Source organism: Pistacia vera, unplaced genomic scaffold (assembly GCF_008641045.1).
Source record: "Pistacia vera cultivar Batoury unplaced genomic scaffold, PisVer_v2 Contig274, whole genome shotgun sequence".
NCBI lineage: Eukaryota > Viridiplantae > Streptophyta > Magnoliopsida > Sapindales > Anacardiaceae > Pistacia > Pistacia vera.
In genome coordinates, this window is record NW_022196084.1 from 116406 (window position 1) to 133413 (window position 17008).

Here is a 17008-nt window from a genome sequence, read left to right on the forward strand (position 1 = left end):
AAGGGCATTATTGTCCAAAATTTTAGTTAAACAAGGGTAAAATTGAAATAGGATATTAATGTAAATTTATTTTAAAATAAGAGCATTATTGTCCAAAACTTTTATTAATAAGGGATAAAATTATAACAAAAAAAGATAACCCTGGTAATCTTAGAATACCTAAGAAAATGGAGGTAATCAGATTACCTCTAATAGTAACTGCTATTGGTATTTGAAGATTACCGAAATCTTATATTACTTGACAACCAAACGTGGTAATCAAGTAATATAAGATGACATTACCCTAATAATCTCACATTACCGCCAACCAAACGCCCCCTTCATATATTGGAGTCTCTCACTAGTATTAGTCTTCATAGCAATAATCTTTCAGGTTAAATTCCAACATCTCTTGGTGGCTTAAGAAATCTCTTTCGTCTTCATTTATAAAATAATCAACTTTCTGGCTTTATTAGCCCTGAAATAGGAAATCTGAAAAATCTTGTTGATTTAGAGTTAAGCATAAATAAACTCAATGGTTCAATTCCAGATTCCTTTAAAAATATGAAGAAATTAAAAATTTTATACCTTCGTGATAACCATTTTTCTGGTAACATTCCCCAGGAAATAGGAAATTTCATGTTCACTCAATTGGAATTAGACACTAACAACTTCACTGGTCAGTTACCCCATAATATATGTGTTGGTGGTTCACTTCCAAACTTCACTGTGAATGGCAACAATTTTTTCGGTCTAATTCCCAAAGGCTTGAGACATTGCACAGGCCTAAAGAGACTCCGCCTGGAACAAAACCAATTCGTTGGTAACATATCTGAAGATTTTGGTGTCTATCCACACCTAGAATATTTAGATCTTAGCCAAAATAAGTTTTATGGTCAAGTGTCATCTAGCTGGGGAGAGTGTCCAAAATTACTCACCCTAAAGATTGTAGAGAATAATATAACTGGCAGCATACCAGTTGAGCTTGGAAACTTAATTCAACTAGGTAGACTTGATCTTTCTTCAAATTCTCTAGTTCGGGAGATTCCAAAAGAACTTGGAAACTTGAGTTGCTAGAGGAGCTGGTTTTGAATAGGAACCAACTTTCTGGTGGTATAACTTCGAAAACTAGATTCCTCACTGGAATTACCCGTCTTGACTTGTCTGCAAACAAGTTGAGCAAATCAATCCCTAAAAGTCTAGGGAACTTGTTGCAAATGTACATATTGAATTTGAGCAACAACCAGTTTACCCAAGAAATTCCACCTCAGTTGGGGAAGCTAAGTCAACTTACAAAGGTGGATTTGAGTCATAACTTCTCAACGGAAAGATACCTCCTTAAATATGTGATTTGGAGATGTTGCAGAAGCTAAATCTCTCCCACAATAGTCTCTCTAGGTTCATTTCGAGAGAATTTGAAAATATGGTTGCCCTGTCAAGCATTGATATATCCTACAATGAGTTGGAGGGTCCAATTCCAAACTCTGCAGCATTTAAAAATGCTACAATGGAAGAATTACAAGGGAACAAAGATTTGTGTGGTGATGTTAAAGGGCTGCGATGTCGTTGCAGAACTTTATTTCCTATGGCAAAACATGGGTTGCACAAGGGTTGGATAATCTTTTTTATAGTTTTTTTCCCTCTTTTAGGAGCTCTTACTCTTTCGCTTGTGGTGATCCGTATACTCTTTAATTCCAGAAGAACAAAGAGACACTTAAAAGATAAAGAAAGTGGGATGAACAATGAAGAATTTCTCTTGATATCAACTTTTGAAGGAAGAAAGATGTATGAAAAAATCATAGCAACGACTAAGGATTTTGATGCCAGTCACTTAATTGGGAAGAGAGGTCATGGAAGTGTTTACAAAGCTGAGTTATCACCAAGGAATATTGTAGCAGTTAAGAAAATCCATTCGCTATGTACTGGTAATATAGCTGATCAAAAAGAGTTCTTGAGTGAGATAAGGGTATTAACAGAGATAAGACATTGAAATATTGTGAAATTTTTTGGTTTTTGTTCCCATTCTCAACACTCATTCTTTGTTCCCATTCTCAACACTCATTCTTAGTCTATGAGTATCTCGAAAGGGATAACTTGGCCGCAATTTTGAGCAATGAAGCAAGAGTAGTAGAACTAGATTGGAGTAAGAGAGTGAATATCATAAACGGTGTGGTACATGCTTTGTCTTACATGCATCATGATTTCTTCCCACCAATTGTCCATCGCGACATATCAAGCAAGAACGTGTTGCTAGATATGGAATATGAAGCTCACATCTCAGATTTTGGAACTGCTGAGCTTCTCAAGCTAGATTCATCTAATTGGACTCAACTTGCAGGCACATACGGATATGTTGCACCAGGTATATAATTCATTCACTATCAATTTTTACAATACCTTTATTGGATAATCAATGATAAAGAAAACATATTTCTTTCACTTCGCAGAGCTTGCCTATACAATGAAAGTGATCGAGAAATGTGATGTGTATAGCTTTGGAGTATTGGTACTGGAAGTCATCCTAGACAAGCATCTTGGAGACGTTCTTACCCCATTTTTAGGTTAATCTGCAAACATGAACATAGAGCTTGATGATATGTTGGATCCAAGGCTTCCATTTCCCTCCTTGGAAGTTTAGAATAAACTGATTTCCATCATGGATGTGGCCTTTTTATGCTTAGATGTAATGCTACAGTCTAGAACAACCATGCAAATTGTGTCTCATCTTTTTTGCAACTAAATCTTATTCTTTCTGAAGTAATCACACAAGATTATAGATTTCCAACAAACTATCTTGTAAGTTTTTGAATAAACTATTTGTAAGGTTGGTCTAGTTTTACAAGGCAAATCTAGTTTCTCTATGTTTTTGAATTATTAACAAATTTAAAAAAAAAATAATTACTTCAAAGAATGTCACTTTTAGAGAATTAATGGCAGAGAAAATTCATCTTGAAGCATATCAATCAAAGTGGTGTTAAGCTAAGGTATCCAAGGGTGGCCCAAGCAAAATTGAGAAAGTCCTTTTTTTTGTTGAAGATTGTTTTGGAATTAGATTTTGTATCAACAAAATAAGAAGAAAAAAAAGAGGTGAAGAGGGGAGCGGTCGAAGGTGAGAAGAAGAAAAGGAGAAAAGGGGGTTGGCAGTAGATTCGATCAAGCTGTGGATGAACAATCTCTCGTGGTCCAAATCAGCTGCAATTTTACTTGTATGTTCCTGACTCAAGTCTCTTCATTCTAGATGATGGAGATTAAATTTGGAGTAGGTTTGTTACAGTAAATTATACATGGATACTATATCCATTTTGTGAGATTTCTCCATTATTTTGATGTATAAGTGTTTGATTCCAAAAAGTATTATTATTTTTTTATTGTTGTGGAAGTGTTCTTCTTCTCATCTTCGGCCACTCCCCTTTTTCTCAATCAAATCATTTGTTATTTGCCTCGTAATATTTGCAGTGGTCATTCACTCCAACACTTCTATGCAAGTGACAACCATTTCTTAGGCCCGGTCTCTAAAGGCTTGAGGAATTGCAAAAGCCTTATTAAACTCCTCCTAGGATGAAACGAACTTGTTGGAAATATATTTGAATTTCTTGGTTTCTATCCTAACCTAAGGAATTTAGAGCTGATCTATAGCAAATTTTATGGTGGGATCCCATATGTGGAAATTTTCAACAATTAGGCACTCTAAAAAAATTCTTTCATAAGTGATGATGATTAAGAAAAACCGTTAGTTTATGGTTGCAAAATAATTTTTAAAGAAAAAAAATGGCATGCAGGTACTTTAAAATTATATTAGCCTTTTAATGTAATTTTGATTGAGGATAATATTGTAATCTAAAAGAATTAGCATTAACGTGGGCTCTTAAGAAATTTAGTGGGGTCAAATAGCATTATTTCTTCAAAACTCATCTTAAAACAGATTAGTTAAAAGGTTTTTGTCAGTTTTTGAAATGTAAAATGAAACCAAATGATATAGTCGCTGCCTTTTTAAAGTTGACAATGATGAATATCCCTCCTGGTTCTCGGCTTCAGACCGTAAGCTTTTGAAATCTGGCTAAGGACAATGATACACCACACGGTGTAGTGGCTAAGGATGGCAGTGGAGATTACAGTAGCAGTCAAGAAGCTATTGATGCCTACCCAAAGTACTTACGAGGGCGATTAAATCTACGATGAAAGTGTTACTGTGTCTGAAAAACAACAGAATTTGTTCATGTATGGTGATGGAAATAGCAAGACCATTGTTCCGGGTAGCAAGAGCAACAGCCAAGGCTTCAAAACCTAGAAGACTGCCACATTCAGTAAGTTTCCAAACCTGTAAGACCCTTGTAACGGCAATAGGAATGGGGTTCATTGCCAAGAGTATGGGATTCGTGAACACGGCCGGCTCTGATGGACACCAGGCCATAGCTCTCCGTGTCGCATCCGACTATTCAACTATCTTCCACTACAAGATCGATGGTTACCAAACCTCTTTGTACACCCATGCTTACCGACAGTTTTACCGAAATTATATAATTTCTGGCACTGTTGATCTCATCTTTGGTGATGCCACCGTCAAAGTTCCACTCTCATCATTAGGAAGTCCAATAATAACGAAGAAAACTACATGGTGGCAGCTCAAGTTAGAAGCATAAGACAACAAACTGCTACAATGGTTATCCACAATTGTACCATTGTCCCTGATGAGAAGCTCTTCCCTGACAGGTTAAAGGCCCAAGTATACTTAGGTAGGCAGTGGAAATTAAGACTATGCCACAACTATTTTCCTGGAAAATATCATGGGTGATTTCATTGATCCAGAAGGATTTATTAGCTTCAAGGAAAATTCTGTTCAAGACAACTGTATATAATATGAGTATGGGAATCACGGCCCTGGTTCCAAAAGAGGTAAGAGGTAAGAGGGTCAAGTGGTCTGGTGCTAAAGGAATCAGCAAGGATCAGGCTTAAGCATACACTGTTTTGAAATTATTGAAGAGCGACCAATTTTTGGATGATGTTGGAATTCCTCATGATGGTCTTATCTACTCAAATACATACCCATGATAGTAGTTTGATTGAGACCACAAGGATCGGAGTTTGGGTTGTTTTCAATTAATGTCGTCCTCAGTTTTATTTTATTTTTTTCAACAGTAAATTCATTCGTTTAATGAATTAATTGCATTTGTCTTTATTTTTATTTTTCAATATGCAATCTATTAATCTAAAAACTGTTGGGATATTGTGGCTCGTTTTCCTATTTGTTCCCATGTAAAATTTTATATCTTTAGGAAAACTCTTTAATAAAGAATACAATTCTAAATAGGAGTAAAATTATGAGAGTCCTATTAGGAATTGAAATATGAATCATATTAGGAATAAAATATCTCATATACTACCTATAAATATAGGGGTGAGAACCAATTCAAGGTTATGAGAGATTGAGCAAATGTGAGAACACTGGGTATTTGATGTAAGGGTTATTAAACACCATGGGTAGAGTGTCTTAGAAGCTGGGGTTGTTTCCGCTCTAGGTACTAGGTTGAGTGTGATAAGAAACTAGGATTTTTTTCGCTCTATTAATTGTACCGGGTTTATAGTGTTGTGTACTCTTGTATATCATGTTCATGAAACTATAGTGGATTTCTCTCATCCGTGGATGTAGGCGGGTTATGCTGAACCACGTAAATATTGTGTCTCTTTGTGTGGTATGATTTATTCCTATGTTGTTAATCTTGAATGTATGTTTTCCGCCGTGCGATCTCCCAACAACTGATATCAGAGCAAGGTTCAAGGAAGAAAGCGATGGTTGGAGAAGAAGGAGGATCTGCACTTAGGATCAACAAGTTTGATGTAACAAATTATGCATTCTGGAAGATGCAAATTGAAGATCATCTGTATGGTAGAAAATTATATCTACCTCTCTTAGGAGAAAAACCTAAAAAGATGTCAGATGAAGATTGGGCACTCCTTGATAGACAAGTATTAGGAGTTATTCAATTGACATTGACCAAGAACATGGCAAGTAACGTGGCGAAGGAGACAACTACAACAAGGTTGATGAAGATCTTGTCCGATATGCATGAGAATCCTTCTACAAATAACAAGGGATATCTTATGAAAAGATTATTTAATCTTAAGATGAGAGAAGGTGCTTCCATGATAGAGCATATGAATGATTTTACTACAATCATTAATCAATTGTCATCTGTAAAAATTGATTTCGATGAAGAAGTTCGTGCCCTAATTCTTATGGCCTCCCTATCAAATAGTTGTGAGCCTATGAGAGTAGCAATTAGTAATTTAATAGGTAGTGTGAAATTAAAACTCACAAATGTCAGAGATAAAATTCTCGTTGAGGAGGTTTGCAGGAAGGATTCAGGTGAGATAACATCGAATGCTTTGAATTTTGAAACAAGAGGCAAGGGCTATAATAGGAATTCAAACCAAGGCAAAGGAAGATCAAAATCAAGGAACGGAAGGAGCAAGTCCAGGTTTGGGAAAAAGGTTGAGTGCTGGAATTGTGGCAACAAAGGCCACATACAGAGGAATTGCAAAGAACCAAAGAAAGAGGAGAACAACGATAGTGACTCTGCCAATGCGATAACTAAGAAGGTATAAGATGCTTTACTTTTATCTGTTGATAATTCTATTGACTCTTGGGTTTTAGATTCAGGAGCTTCATTTCATACCACTACACACCGTGAAGTTCTAGAAAATTATGTGGCTAGAAATCATGGAAAGGTATACCTAGCAGATGGAGAACCTTTGGATATTATAGGTATGGGTGATGTTAGGTTGAAGATGGCAAACAAATCTATGTGGAAAATCCAGAAAGTAAGGCATGCACCAAAATTGATACGCAATCTAATATCAATTGGGCAACTTGACAATGAAGGGCATAGTATGTCTTTTTTGGGCAGTGCATGGAAAGTTACTAAAGGAGTCATGGTGGTTGCTCGTGGGAATAAAACTGGAACTTTTTACATGACTTCTAGTTACAGAGATTCAGTTGCATTCGCAGATGCTGGTGTTACCTCGAGTTTATGGCATTGTAGACTTGGTCATATGAGCGTGAAAGGCATGAAAGAGCTTCAATCAAAGGGAAAACTACCAAAGTTGAAGTCGATTGATCATAGTTTGTGTGAATTTTGCATCTTTGGCAAACAGAGAAGAGTAAGTTTTTCCAAAGTAAGAAGGGAACCAAAGGTAAAGAAGTTGGAGTTAGTTCATATAGATGTGTGGGGACTCGCTCCTGTGTCATCCCTTGGAGGCTCAAAGTACTATGTGACATTCATTGATGATGCAAGCAAAAAGGTATGGGTTTATTTTTTGAAAAATAAATCTGATGTTTTGATACTTATAAAAAGTGTAGACCAATGGTTGAAAATGAGACAAACCTAAGGGTGAAGTGCTTGTGATCCGATAATGGGGGAGAGTACATTAGTCAAGAGTTCAAAGAATATTGTGCTAATAATGGGATCAAGATGGAGAAGACCATTCCTGCAACTCCTTAACCAAATGGTGTTGTTGAAAGGATGAACAGAACCCTAAATGAGCATGCAAGAAGCATGAGATTGCATGCTGGACTACCACAAACATTTGACGCAATTACTACTGCAACCTACTTGCTCAATAGAGGACTGCTAAATTGTAAGATCCCATATGAAGTTTGGAGCAGAAAAGAGGTAAATTATTCTTTCTTAAGAGTGTTTGGTTGTTTAGCATATGTTCACATTAACTCTACTCTTAGAAGTAAGCATGATGCTAACTCTAACAAATGTTTCTTCATTGGTTATGGTGACGTCGAGCTTGGTTATCATTTCTGGGATGACCAAAACCACAAGATTATAAGGAGCAGAGACGTCATATTCAATGAAGAAGTGATGTACAAGAATAGGCTCAACATGAAGTTAGAAAATCCAAGCATTGAAGTGAAGAAGCAAGAGGTAGTTCCTTTGAAAGACTTTCCAATGAATGGCATGCAAGACAATGACCAGGAATATCAAGATAATATAGCTTAAGAAGTTGAATCACAAACGCCCATGTTTGAACCTAAAAGATCTTCTAGGACTATAAAACCACCATAAAGGTACTTCCCTTCTTTGCACTATATTTTACTAACTGATGGTGGTGAAACAAAGTGTTACGAGGAAGCAATGCAAGTTGATGACTCAATCAAGTGGGAGCTAGCCATGCAGGATGAGATGAAATCATTATTAAGAAATTAAACTTGGCAGTTGATGGAGCTACCACAAGGGAAGAAGGCATTGCAAAACAAGTGGGTTTATCGAGTGAAAGATGAACATGATGGTAGCAAACAATATAAAGCAAGACTGGTCATGAAAGGATTTCAACAAGAAGAAGGCATTGACTATATTGAAATTTTCTCTCCAGTTGTCAAGTTGACTACAATAAGAATAGTACTTGGGTTAGTGGCAAAGGAAGACCTTCATCTTGAGTAGTTAGATGTTAAGACTGTGTTTCTTCGTGGAGAATTGGATGAAGAAATTTATATGCTGTAGCCACAGGGTTTTAAAGTAGAAGGAAATGAGAGAATGGTGTACAAACTTCAAAAGAGCCTATATGGGCTAAAACAGGCCCCTAGACAGTAGTACAAGAAGTTTGATGGGTTTATGTGTAGTAACGGTTTCCTCAGATGCCAAGCAGACAATTGCTATTATTTCAAGTAACTTGGTAATTCCTATATCTTCCTATTACTATATGTAGATGACATGTTGATTGTAGGGCCTTGTAAACAGGAAATAGACAAACTAAAAAGTCAATTGTCAAAGGAGTTTACTATGAAGGAATTAAGAGTTGCAAAACAAATCCTTGGTATGAGGATTACCAGAGACGGAGCCAAAGGTCTCTTGAAGTTGTCACAAGAAGAGTATGTGAAGAAAGTACTCAATAGGTTCAACATGGATGGAGTAAAGCCGGTAAGTACTCCTTTGGCTAGTCACTTTAAACTATCCAAATATTAGTCACCTACAACAGAGCATGAGCGAGACTACATGGCCAAGGTACCTTATGTATCAGCGATTGGTAATCTTATGTATGCCTTGATGTGCACAAAGCCAGACATAGCACATGCAGTAGGAGTTCTTAGTAGGTACATGAGCAATCCAGGAAAGCAACATTGGGAAACAGTGAAGTGGATTCTCATATATTTGAAAGGTACTAAAGATTCAACATTATGCTTTAGGAAGTCAGACTTAGAACTCCAAGTTTATGTGGATGTTGATATGACTGGTGACATTGATAACCGCAAGAGTACTACAGGTTATGTCTTTACGTTAGGTGGTACAACAGTCAGTTGGGTATCAAAGTTACAGAATATGTTGCTATGATAGAAGCTAGTAAGGAGCTAATATGGTTATAACGGTTCCTAGAAGAACTGGGTCAAAATTATGAGAGAAGTGCTTTGTATTGTGATAGTCAAAGTGCAATTCACCTGGCAACGAACCCAGTCTACCATGCTAAGATGAAACACAAGGAAGTTTGTTATCATTTCATACAATCAGTTTTGGAAGAAGGAGTTATAGCTCTCGAGATGATTCAAGGGGGTAAAAATCTAGCTGATATGTTTATGAAAGTGGTTACAATTGAGAAACTAAAGTTGTGCACAACTTCAGTTGGACTTCTCGCTTGAAGAAAGAAAAGTTGATGCTGCTATTGATGGAAGTGAAGAATATAAGATATGTTGAATTAGTCTCCAAGTGGGAGATTGTTGAGATTGTGGAGCCAAATTCAATCTAAGTTAGAGTTGGCTTAGGAGATGGGTTTTCCTAATTTGTGTTTAAGTAGAATTGTTTTCTTTTAGGAATACAATTGGAAATAGGATTATAATTGTATTGAGATTTGAGTCCTATTAGAAATAGTGTCCCATGTATTATCTATAAAAAGGGAGTTAAGTCCTAAACTTAGAGATCACAAATTGAATAGAAGACAAAGCCACAATTAGAGAGTGAGAGCCACCAAATATGGTTTGGTGAGTGAGCCAATTTGTGAGGCTTGTGAGAGATTCTTGTAATTTCTTTTCTTCTTCTTCATAGTGAAATTCTGCAACGGCAAAGTGGACGTAGCTCTCATATAGAGAGTAAACCATTATAAATCTTGTGTTTGTGTGTGTGATTATTTTGTGTCCTTTGTTCGCATTATTTTCGCTTTCAAGGATTTAGGATTTGCTAGTATTCAATTAAATCCCCCTAACAAAAACAATGAGGCATATATGTTTAATGCTTCTAAATATTTTATTTTGCTAATTCAAGAATTGCTTCAAAATATTTTCGCAGAGTGATAGAACCCTAAAGAATTACTTAATACTTTTAGAAAACACATAGATTCATTAGAGATGAATTTAATTTTATACATCACTCTCTGACATCCATTGTTGCTATTGGAAATTGGAGGAGTGTTGAAAGAATAAAAATTACTCTAATACGTATTGTTGGAATTGGGAGCAATTAAATCAATCTCTAACAGGCTTCTAATATTGAAAAGATGAACTTGTGCTAAAAAGGAAGAGAAAATTCCATTCATCTATCTCAATTAAATTCTCTTCAATGAGGAAGAGGAACAATCTCTCGTTTCTCTCTTCAAATTTATACATTCTTCAATCCCTTATTTATAAATAAATAAAGGGATTAGATTACATAGCTAACTTAATTGTTCAGACAACAATTAAGTGAAATTCAAGTTCATAACTGAAAATAACTACTGGTGCGTTTGATTTATTTTTTTAGATAGGATTTTTAGGATAGTATTGAATAGTTAGACAAAGTTATGATTACGAGAATATGATTTGTAGAATATGTGTTTGGTAGAGTATTCTGAGCTTGATATTTGTGTTGAATATTATATTAATATATTTTTTTTATAAATGATTTATTAATATAATATTTTGTTGTATTTTGTTAAAATAATGTATTATTATGTATATAACTTATCAAGTTACATTTTAATAATACTAATTATTTTATTGGTAATTTTGTCACCCGTAGATATTAAAAAACAAAAACCCATATTAATTTCAAGTACTAATCCAACTGTTTAAAAACATCACATTAATACATATATGACAAAAGTACTAATTATCAACTTTTACAATCATTATTACACGTATACTCCATTAATAATTACGACATGGTCCACTGTGTTGACCACAGTGCATTCGTTATGTTATCCCTTACAGTTATCATGTTGTCTATAATACCTTGTTGCAATTGACTCAGTGAAGTGTTAAAGTGGGAAATGTCAGTGAAGAATAATGAAAAAGCTGAGAAAAGTAAAAGCCAACGGTGAAAAAAAAAGTGGGAAATGTCAGTGAAGAGAAAGTTGAGAAAAATAAAAGCCAACGGTCAAAAAGAAAGTCAGAAAACTGTCAAGAAAAATATTTTGCAGATTGGATTGTGCAAATAATAAAACAAACATTATTTGAAAAATCAGATCCAAAATATGGATAATAATATTGAACCAAACACAGCCATACAATTTTTTCATGCTGCGGCATTTTGCTCTCTAGAAATTTTCTAGAGCAAATTTCTTTTTGGCGTCGTGACATGACTTTCTCCACACCGCAACATTCATCTTCTACCGTGCATGCTTTCTTCTAAACATCTTTAGAGTCCTCTAGTTGACATTCTTGCCGACATTCTTGTTCTACCAAAAAGATTCAATCTTCAACAGTTCCAAAACCTTGAAGTCTGGCTGCATAACTTAGGGGTGAATACGGATAGCGGGTAGAACTAGAACCAGAACCAGAACCAGAACCATAACCAGAACCTACCTGGAACTGACACTGTGTGGGTAAATTCCGGTTCTATTTTATTAAAATAGATATTGTGCGGTTTCGATTCCGGTTTCTACAGGTTTCGAAACCGAAATCGAAACCGAAACATGGAAAAAGAACCTAAAGCAGATACCCGGCTTGGAACCTGCTTGAAACTTATTTGTGTTTTGGTTTTGATTGAAAAATTTTGTGTGAATTGTGATGAATTGATTGAATTCAAGTGTTACCTCAAGATTAGAAGATTTATGAGTCACATTGGATATCACTGGCGCTGAATTGAATCCAGGAAGTGGGGCGGCCAATTTACATTATTAAAAACCTTTAAAAAAAAAAAAGTAAAAATAAAAATCTATTGATAAAATAGATATACAGTAACATCAAATTTCAAAATCCTCATAAGTACTATTCAATAACCTAAAAAATAGATATACAGTAACAACTGATTAAAGGTTGTTTGGTTTGGTTTGAAAATTTGCCGTCGAAAAGTGTTTTTGGCATTAAAGGAGTTCCAGTCTATTTCATCAATTCCAAATACGACTCATCTGAATCAAAGATCAGCAATCGCTACCGCTTCACTCTCCACTCTTCGTTTTTACTTAACCGGTGACTTTCAATTACTTAATCTATTAACCTTCTTAAGTAAAATAAGGGTTCTTAAACCAATAAACCCTAGCTTTTTTCCGCTTTTTATCCCAGAATTTCTTATTTTTATGGATTAAGTTGTTACAGTGACTATGTTGGGGTATTGTGTTTAAGAGTTTTGGGAATTGATGCCGTTTGAGTGATTATTGGCTGTAGAGCGCAGGAGTGCTTGTCTTGAGAATCTCATAAATCGGGTATATATTATGGATCCTCAATTTTCTAAGGTTTCGGTTGGGTTTTAACGCAATGATTATTATGCTTTTTGTAGTGTTTCTATTCCTTTAGTTGGAGGCTTTAAATGGTTATTTAAGTTTGTTTTGTTCTGTTTCTATTTGTGAGACATCCAGAAGCTTCACCAACAGAGTATTCTAAGGCTAATAAAGAGCTTTGGAAAGTCAGGGGTTCAATGAAACTTATAAATGAATTGAGGACCAAACAGAAGGTGAACTGCTGTAACACCTTGAAGTCATTCATCCATTTAGGGAAATGTGATATGCCCACGAAAGTATAATATTTTTTTTCCTTGGATAAATTTCTTATTTTTCCCAAATGAAATTATGTAGGAGATTGATGGGTTGAAGTCACTGATGGCTGAATGTCCCGAGGATAAAGACTTGCTTGATATGGCAACAGAGGAATTGAATCAAGCTGTAGAAGAAGAGAAAAATTACAGAGTCTGCTGCTCAAGTCTTTACTTCCTAAGGATGATGCTGATGAGAGGTGCATTTTGGATGTGAGAGCTGGTAAGTGAAGGCCATGTAGATAGGCAGCTCAATTGAGAAAAGCGAATGTTCAAAGCTTTCAGCAGGCGTCAGTCGTCTTCTTGCTGTTGTTGAATGTGAAGTTGTGATCAGCTTAGCAGTAAAGAGCTCTTGTTTAGTGAAAGTTGTATTCGGATTCTGCTTGAGTGGCCTTCTCTCTCTGAGTTACGGCAAAGGTAGTTCGGTAAGCCTCTTAATCTAGTATGACCGAAGCATTAGCCCTGTCTCTATCCTTGAAAGCACAGACTGGATTTAGGGCGGTGAGGTAGCTTAGGAAACCGTACCTGATGACATTCGGACTTTATTCTTTTCTGTTAGCACGCATCCAGTGACCGATGAATCTGTTGTCGGAATAAGCGTAAGCGCTGCTTTTGTTCCAACCTTCTCGTCTAGAAGCTAGAAGGAATCAGTCTTAGAGGGGGGCGAAGTGACGGATGAAATGTTTCTTTTTGAGTGAGCTAGCAATAAGCTGGGCAAGTCAAATCCATAAGGGCAAGGAAAGACTAGTTTGAAAGTAGTCCTCCTTGAAGTTCCTTTTATTGCAAATTTAATTGCATTTTGGTGTCAATCTGTGCCCCCTGTTTTTCAGGCATTTCTCTCTCTCCCTCTCTTTATGTTTTTCCCCTTCTTTATTGTTTTTGACAAAGTTTTAATCAGGAACAGGCGGGGAAGATGCCTCTTTGTCTGCAATGGACATATTTAAGATGTAAGTTTCTACAACCTGACCTGGTTAGCATCTTTAGTCATAATTCTTGCATATCAAGGACCTTTTGAAGAATTGCAACCTTGTTTGAATTACACAGGTATGAGAGATACTCACAGAAGAAAGGTTGGAAGTTTGATGTTATAGATGTAACAGAGTCTGATCTGAGAGGATACATGGTATGTCTTCCATCCTTTGAATTTTCATGTGTCCCTTTTTATTAGATGGGTATTGTTCAGTTGTTAGGTATGGGTTACAATCCATAATATTTTCCAATATAACGTTTTCGTTTTACAAAATATGGAATTACCTCGTAACTGTTTTATAAATCTTTGGCTTGTCCTTTTACTACCCAGGAAGCTAGTGCAGCAATCTCAGGAGCTGGTGTCTATGGGAAACTTAAATTTGAGAGTGGAATTCATAGGGTTCAGGTTTCAGTACTACCTATTTGACTTGCAATGTATGATTCATAGCAGAAATTACAAACAGTTGTCATCTTGCAGCGTGCTCCTGTGAGGGAGAAAGTCTGGACGAGTTCATACCAGTGCTGTCTCTGTTACTATCCTTCCTCAGGCTGATGATGTGCAAAACGAATTGCAGTTGATTGAATGATAATATTTGTTATGATGCCACAATTGCATGGTCATTTTTCATTGCAACTGTCACCATTGTAGTATTGGAAGTATTATAATGTTTTCTGATGCTCAATCTCATTGATCTTTTTTTGTTTTGGGGCTTTGCAGGTAGATGTCCAGTTGAGGAATGAAGATTTGAGGATTGATACTTATAGATCTGGTGGTTTAGGTGATCAGCAAGCAAATACCACCAATAGTGCTGTCCGAATAACTCATATTCCAACTGGGATGACTGTGTCCATCCAAGATGACGATCTCAACATATGGTAATGATTTTTTACTGAGATTCCTGAATAATCAATTAAAATATGCTGGCTGGATCAGGTTATTGATCACCATTCCTTCATAACATGTTATAGTAAGGCCTATGTTCAAGTGTTATGTTTCCCTCAATTTTCATTGTCCTGTTATGGAATATAGAAAGATGACTTGTTGAAGTTTTATTGTATGTGCCAACTTAATGAAAATACGAAAGAAAAGGGGTCATTGGACAAGTTTTTATCATTAGGACTATGTATTTCAATATTTATCTAAATTATCCACAATGTAGTTTTACAGGCAATGGATCTTGAACTATTACACTCTAATCATGTGCAATTTATTAATATCATATCTGTAGGATAGCTGCGTTGAAGTATCATCCCTCAGTATTAATTAAGCAATGTATAGTAATCAGTGGGCTGGGTACTTTTGCGTCATCTGTTTTGGCTTTTCTTCCCTTATGGTTGTTCTTTTGCCTTTTTGATCTTTATAACAGATCAAAGCTAAAGCACTTAAGTTGCTCTGTGCAAAGCTGTATGAAATGGAAAGGTTAAGAATTCAGATGAGTCGATCAAAACTTTGATCCGAGCAGGTAAAAGTGACTGTGAGATGAAGATGAGCAAGTTTACTATTGCTTTATTGCTTTTTGTTTCTTATTTTCCAGAACAATGAAGAGATCTTATCACTGTAAACTGACTGTTAGTGGTGATAGATCGGAGTTTATCCGTACTTATAACTTCCCTCAAGGACGTGTCATGGATCGTCGTGTTAGCATCACTCATCATGCAATAAATGATGTGATGCAGGGAGAGAATATGGATATCTTCATAGATGCTATTCTTTTACAGCAGGAAATGGATGCGATTGCCTCATTCAGTTCTAGTCAGTGATGCTGGTGAAGGTCTTTGCCCAGGGCCTAATTTTGATCATATTTTTGAGTGGTGTTAAGGTTTACGTAGATTATTTATTTTTAAAATTTGCCATTGTTTAGCCTCATAATTGGTAGTATTTTTGTAACAATATACCAACTTTCTGGCTCTATTCCAACGGAAATAGGAAATTTGAAATCTCTTTTTGATCTCGAGTTAACTATGAATCAACTAAGTTGTCCTATTCTCTCTTCCTTTTAAAATCTAAGCAACTTGTAGTCCTTATTCCTTGGAAACAAGAATATTTTGGGTTACATTCCTCAAGAAATTGGAAATTTCATGAGATTGAAGATATTGGATTTATTATTTGCAGCGGTGGTTCAGGTCAATGCAAGTGACAACCATTTGTTAGGCCAGGTCCCTGAAAGCTTGAGAAATTGTAGAAGCCTGGTTAAATTCCTCCTAGGACGAAACCAACTTGTTGGAAATATATCTGAATTTCTTTGGTTTCTATCCAAACCTGAGGGATTTAGAGCTGATCTATAACAAATTTTATGATGAGATCCCATATGTGGAAATTTTCAACAATTAGGCACTCTAAACATGGCAAAAAATAATCAACTTCACCACCAGTTGGTGCAGATCACAGCAAGGATTCCACATGGCAGCTTACAACATGAAGTTGTGGCTCAATTGTGCTGACCATGCTAATTAAGGGTCTGTTTGGTAAAACTTATTCAAATATAGTTTATCGGGGATTGAACTTACGAAAATATAGCCTTGTTAGTTGTTTGGTTAGAAAAAATGTAAAAGAGCTTTTGAGCATTAATTTATCAAAAAGAGCTTTAATAAAGAAGAATAGGTCAAGTCAAATTTATAAAATATAATAACGATACTTATGAAATTTCAACACTCTAAATAAGCTCAAAAAAAGCTTATAGTTCCCATAAGTCGGAAAATAGCTTATTTTGAATTCAATAAACACTTTTAAAATATAATAAAACAATATGAAAAATATAAGCTCCTTTGACTGGTAGATAAACTTTCTTTGTGAGTGGGGACTCTTTTACTTTTCAAACGGAATAGATTATGTGTAAAGAAAATTTAATTAGTAATTGGAATTTGGAAGTAGTACAGTTTGAATTATTCCTCCATATCCAGTGGGGACCTTAAAGAAAAGTTGATACCCATCCAACCAAAGAAAATTAATTAATAAAGCTTCTATTAATATTGAGTCAATTGAAAATGATAGATCAGACAAACCCAAATCTACGGCAATCTTCACATAACTACAAATATTTCATTTTATAGTATATGGCTAGAAATAAAGAAAATCATTATTTAACCAAAAAAAAAAAAAAGCTACTTTAAAATGTTGAAAA

The 17008-nt window shown here is 35.5% G+C and overlaps 1 pseudogene; it reads left to right on the top strand.

The window, feature by feature from the left end:
* The first annotated feature begins 1402 nt into the window (after positions 1 to 1402).
* Positions 1403 to 2545, top strand: LOC116133748 (annotated as a pseudogene).
* The last annotated feature ends 14463 nt before the right edge of the window (positions 2546 to 17008 follow it).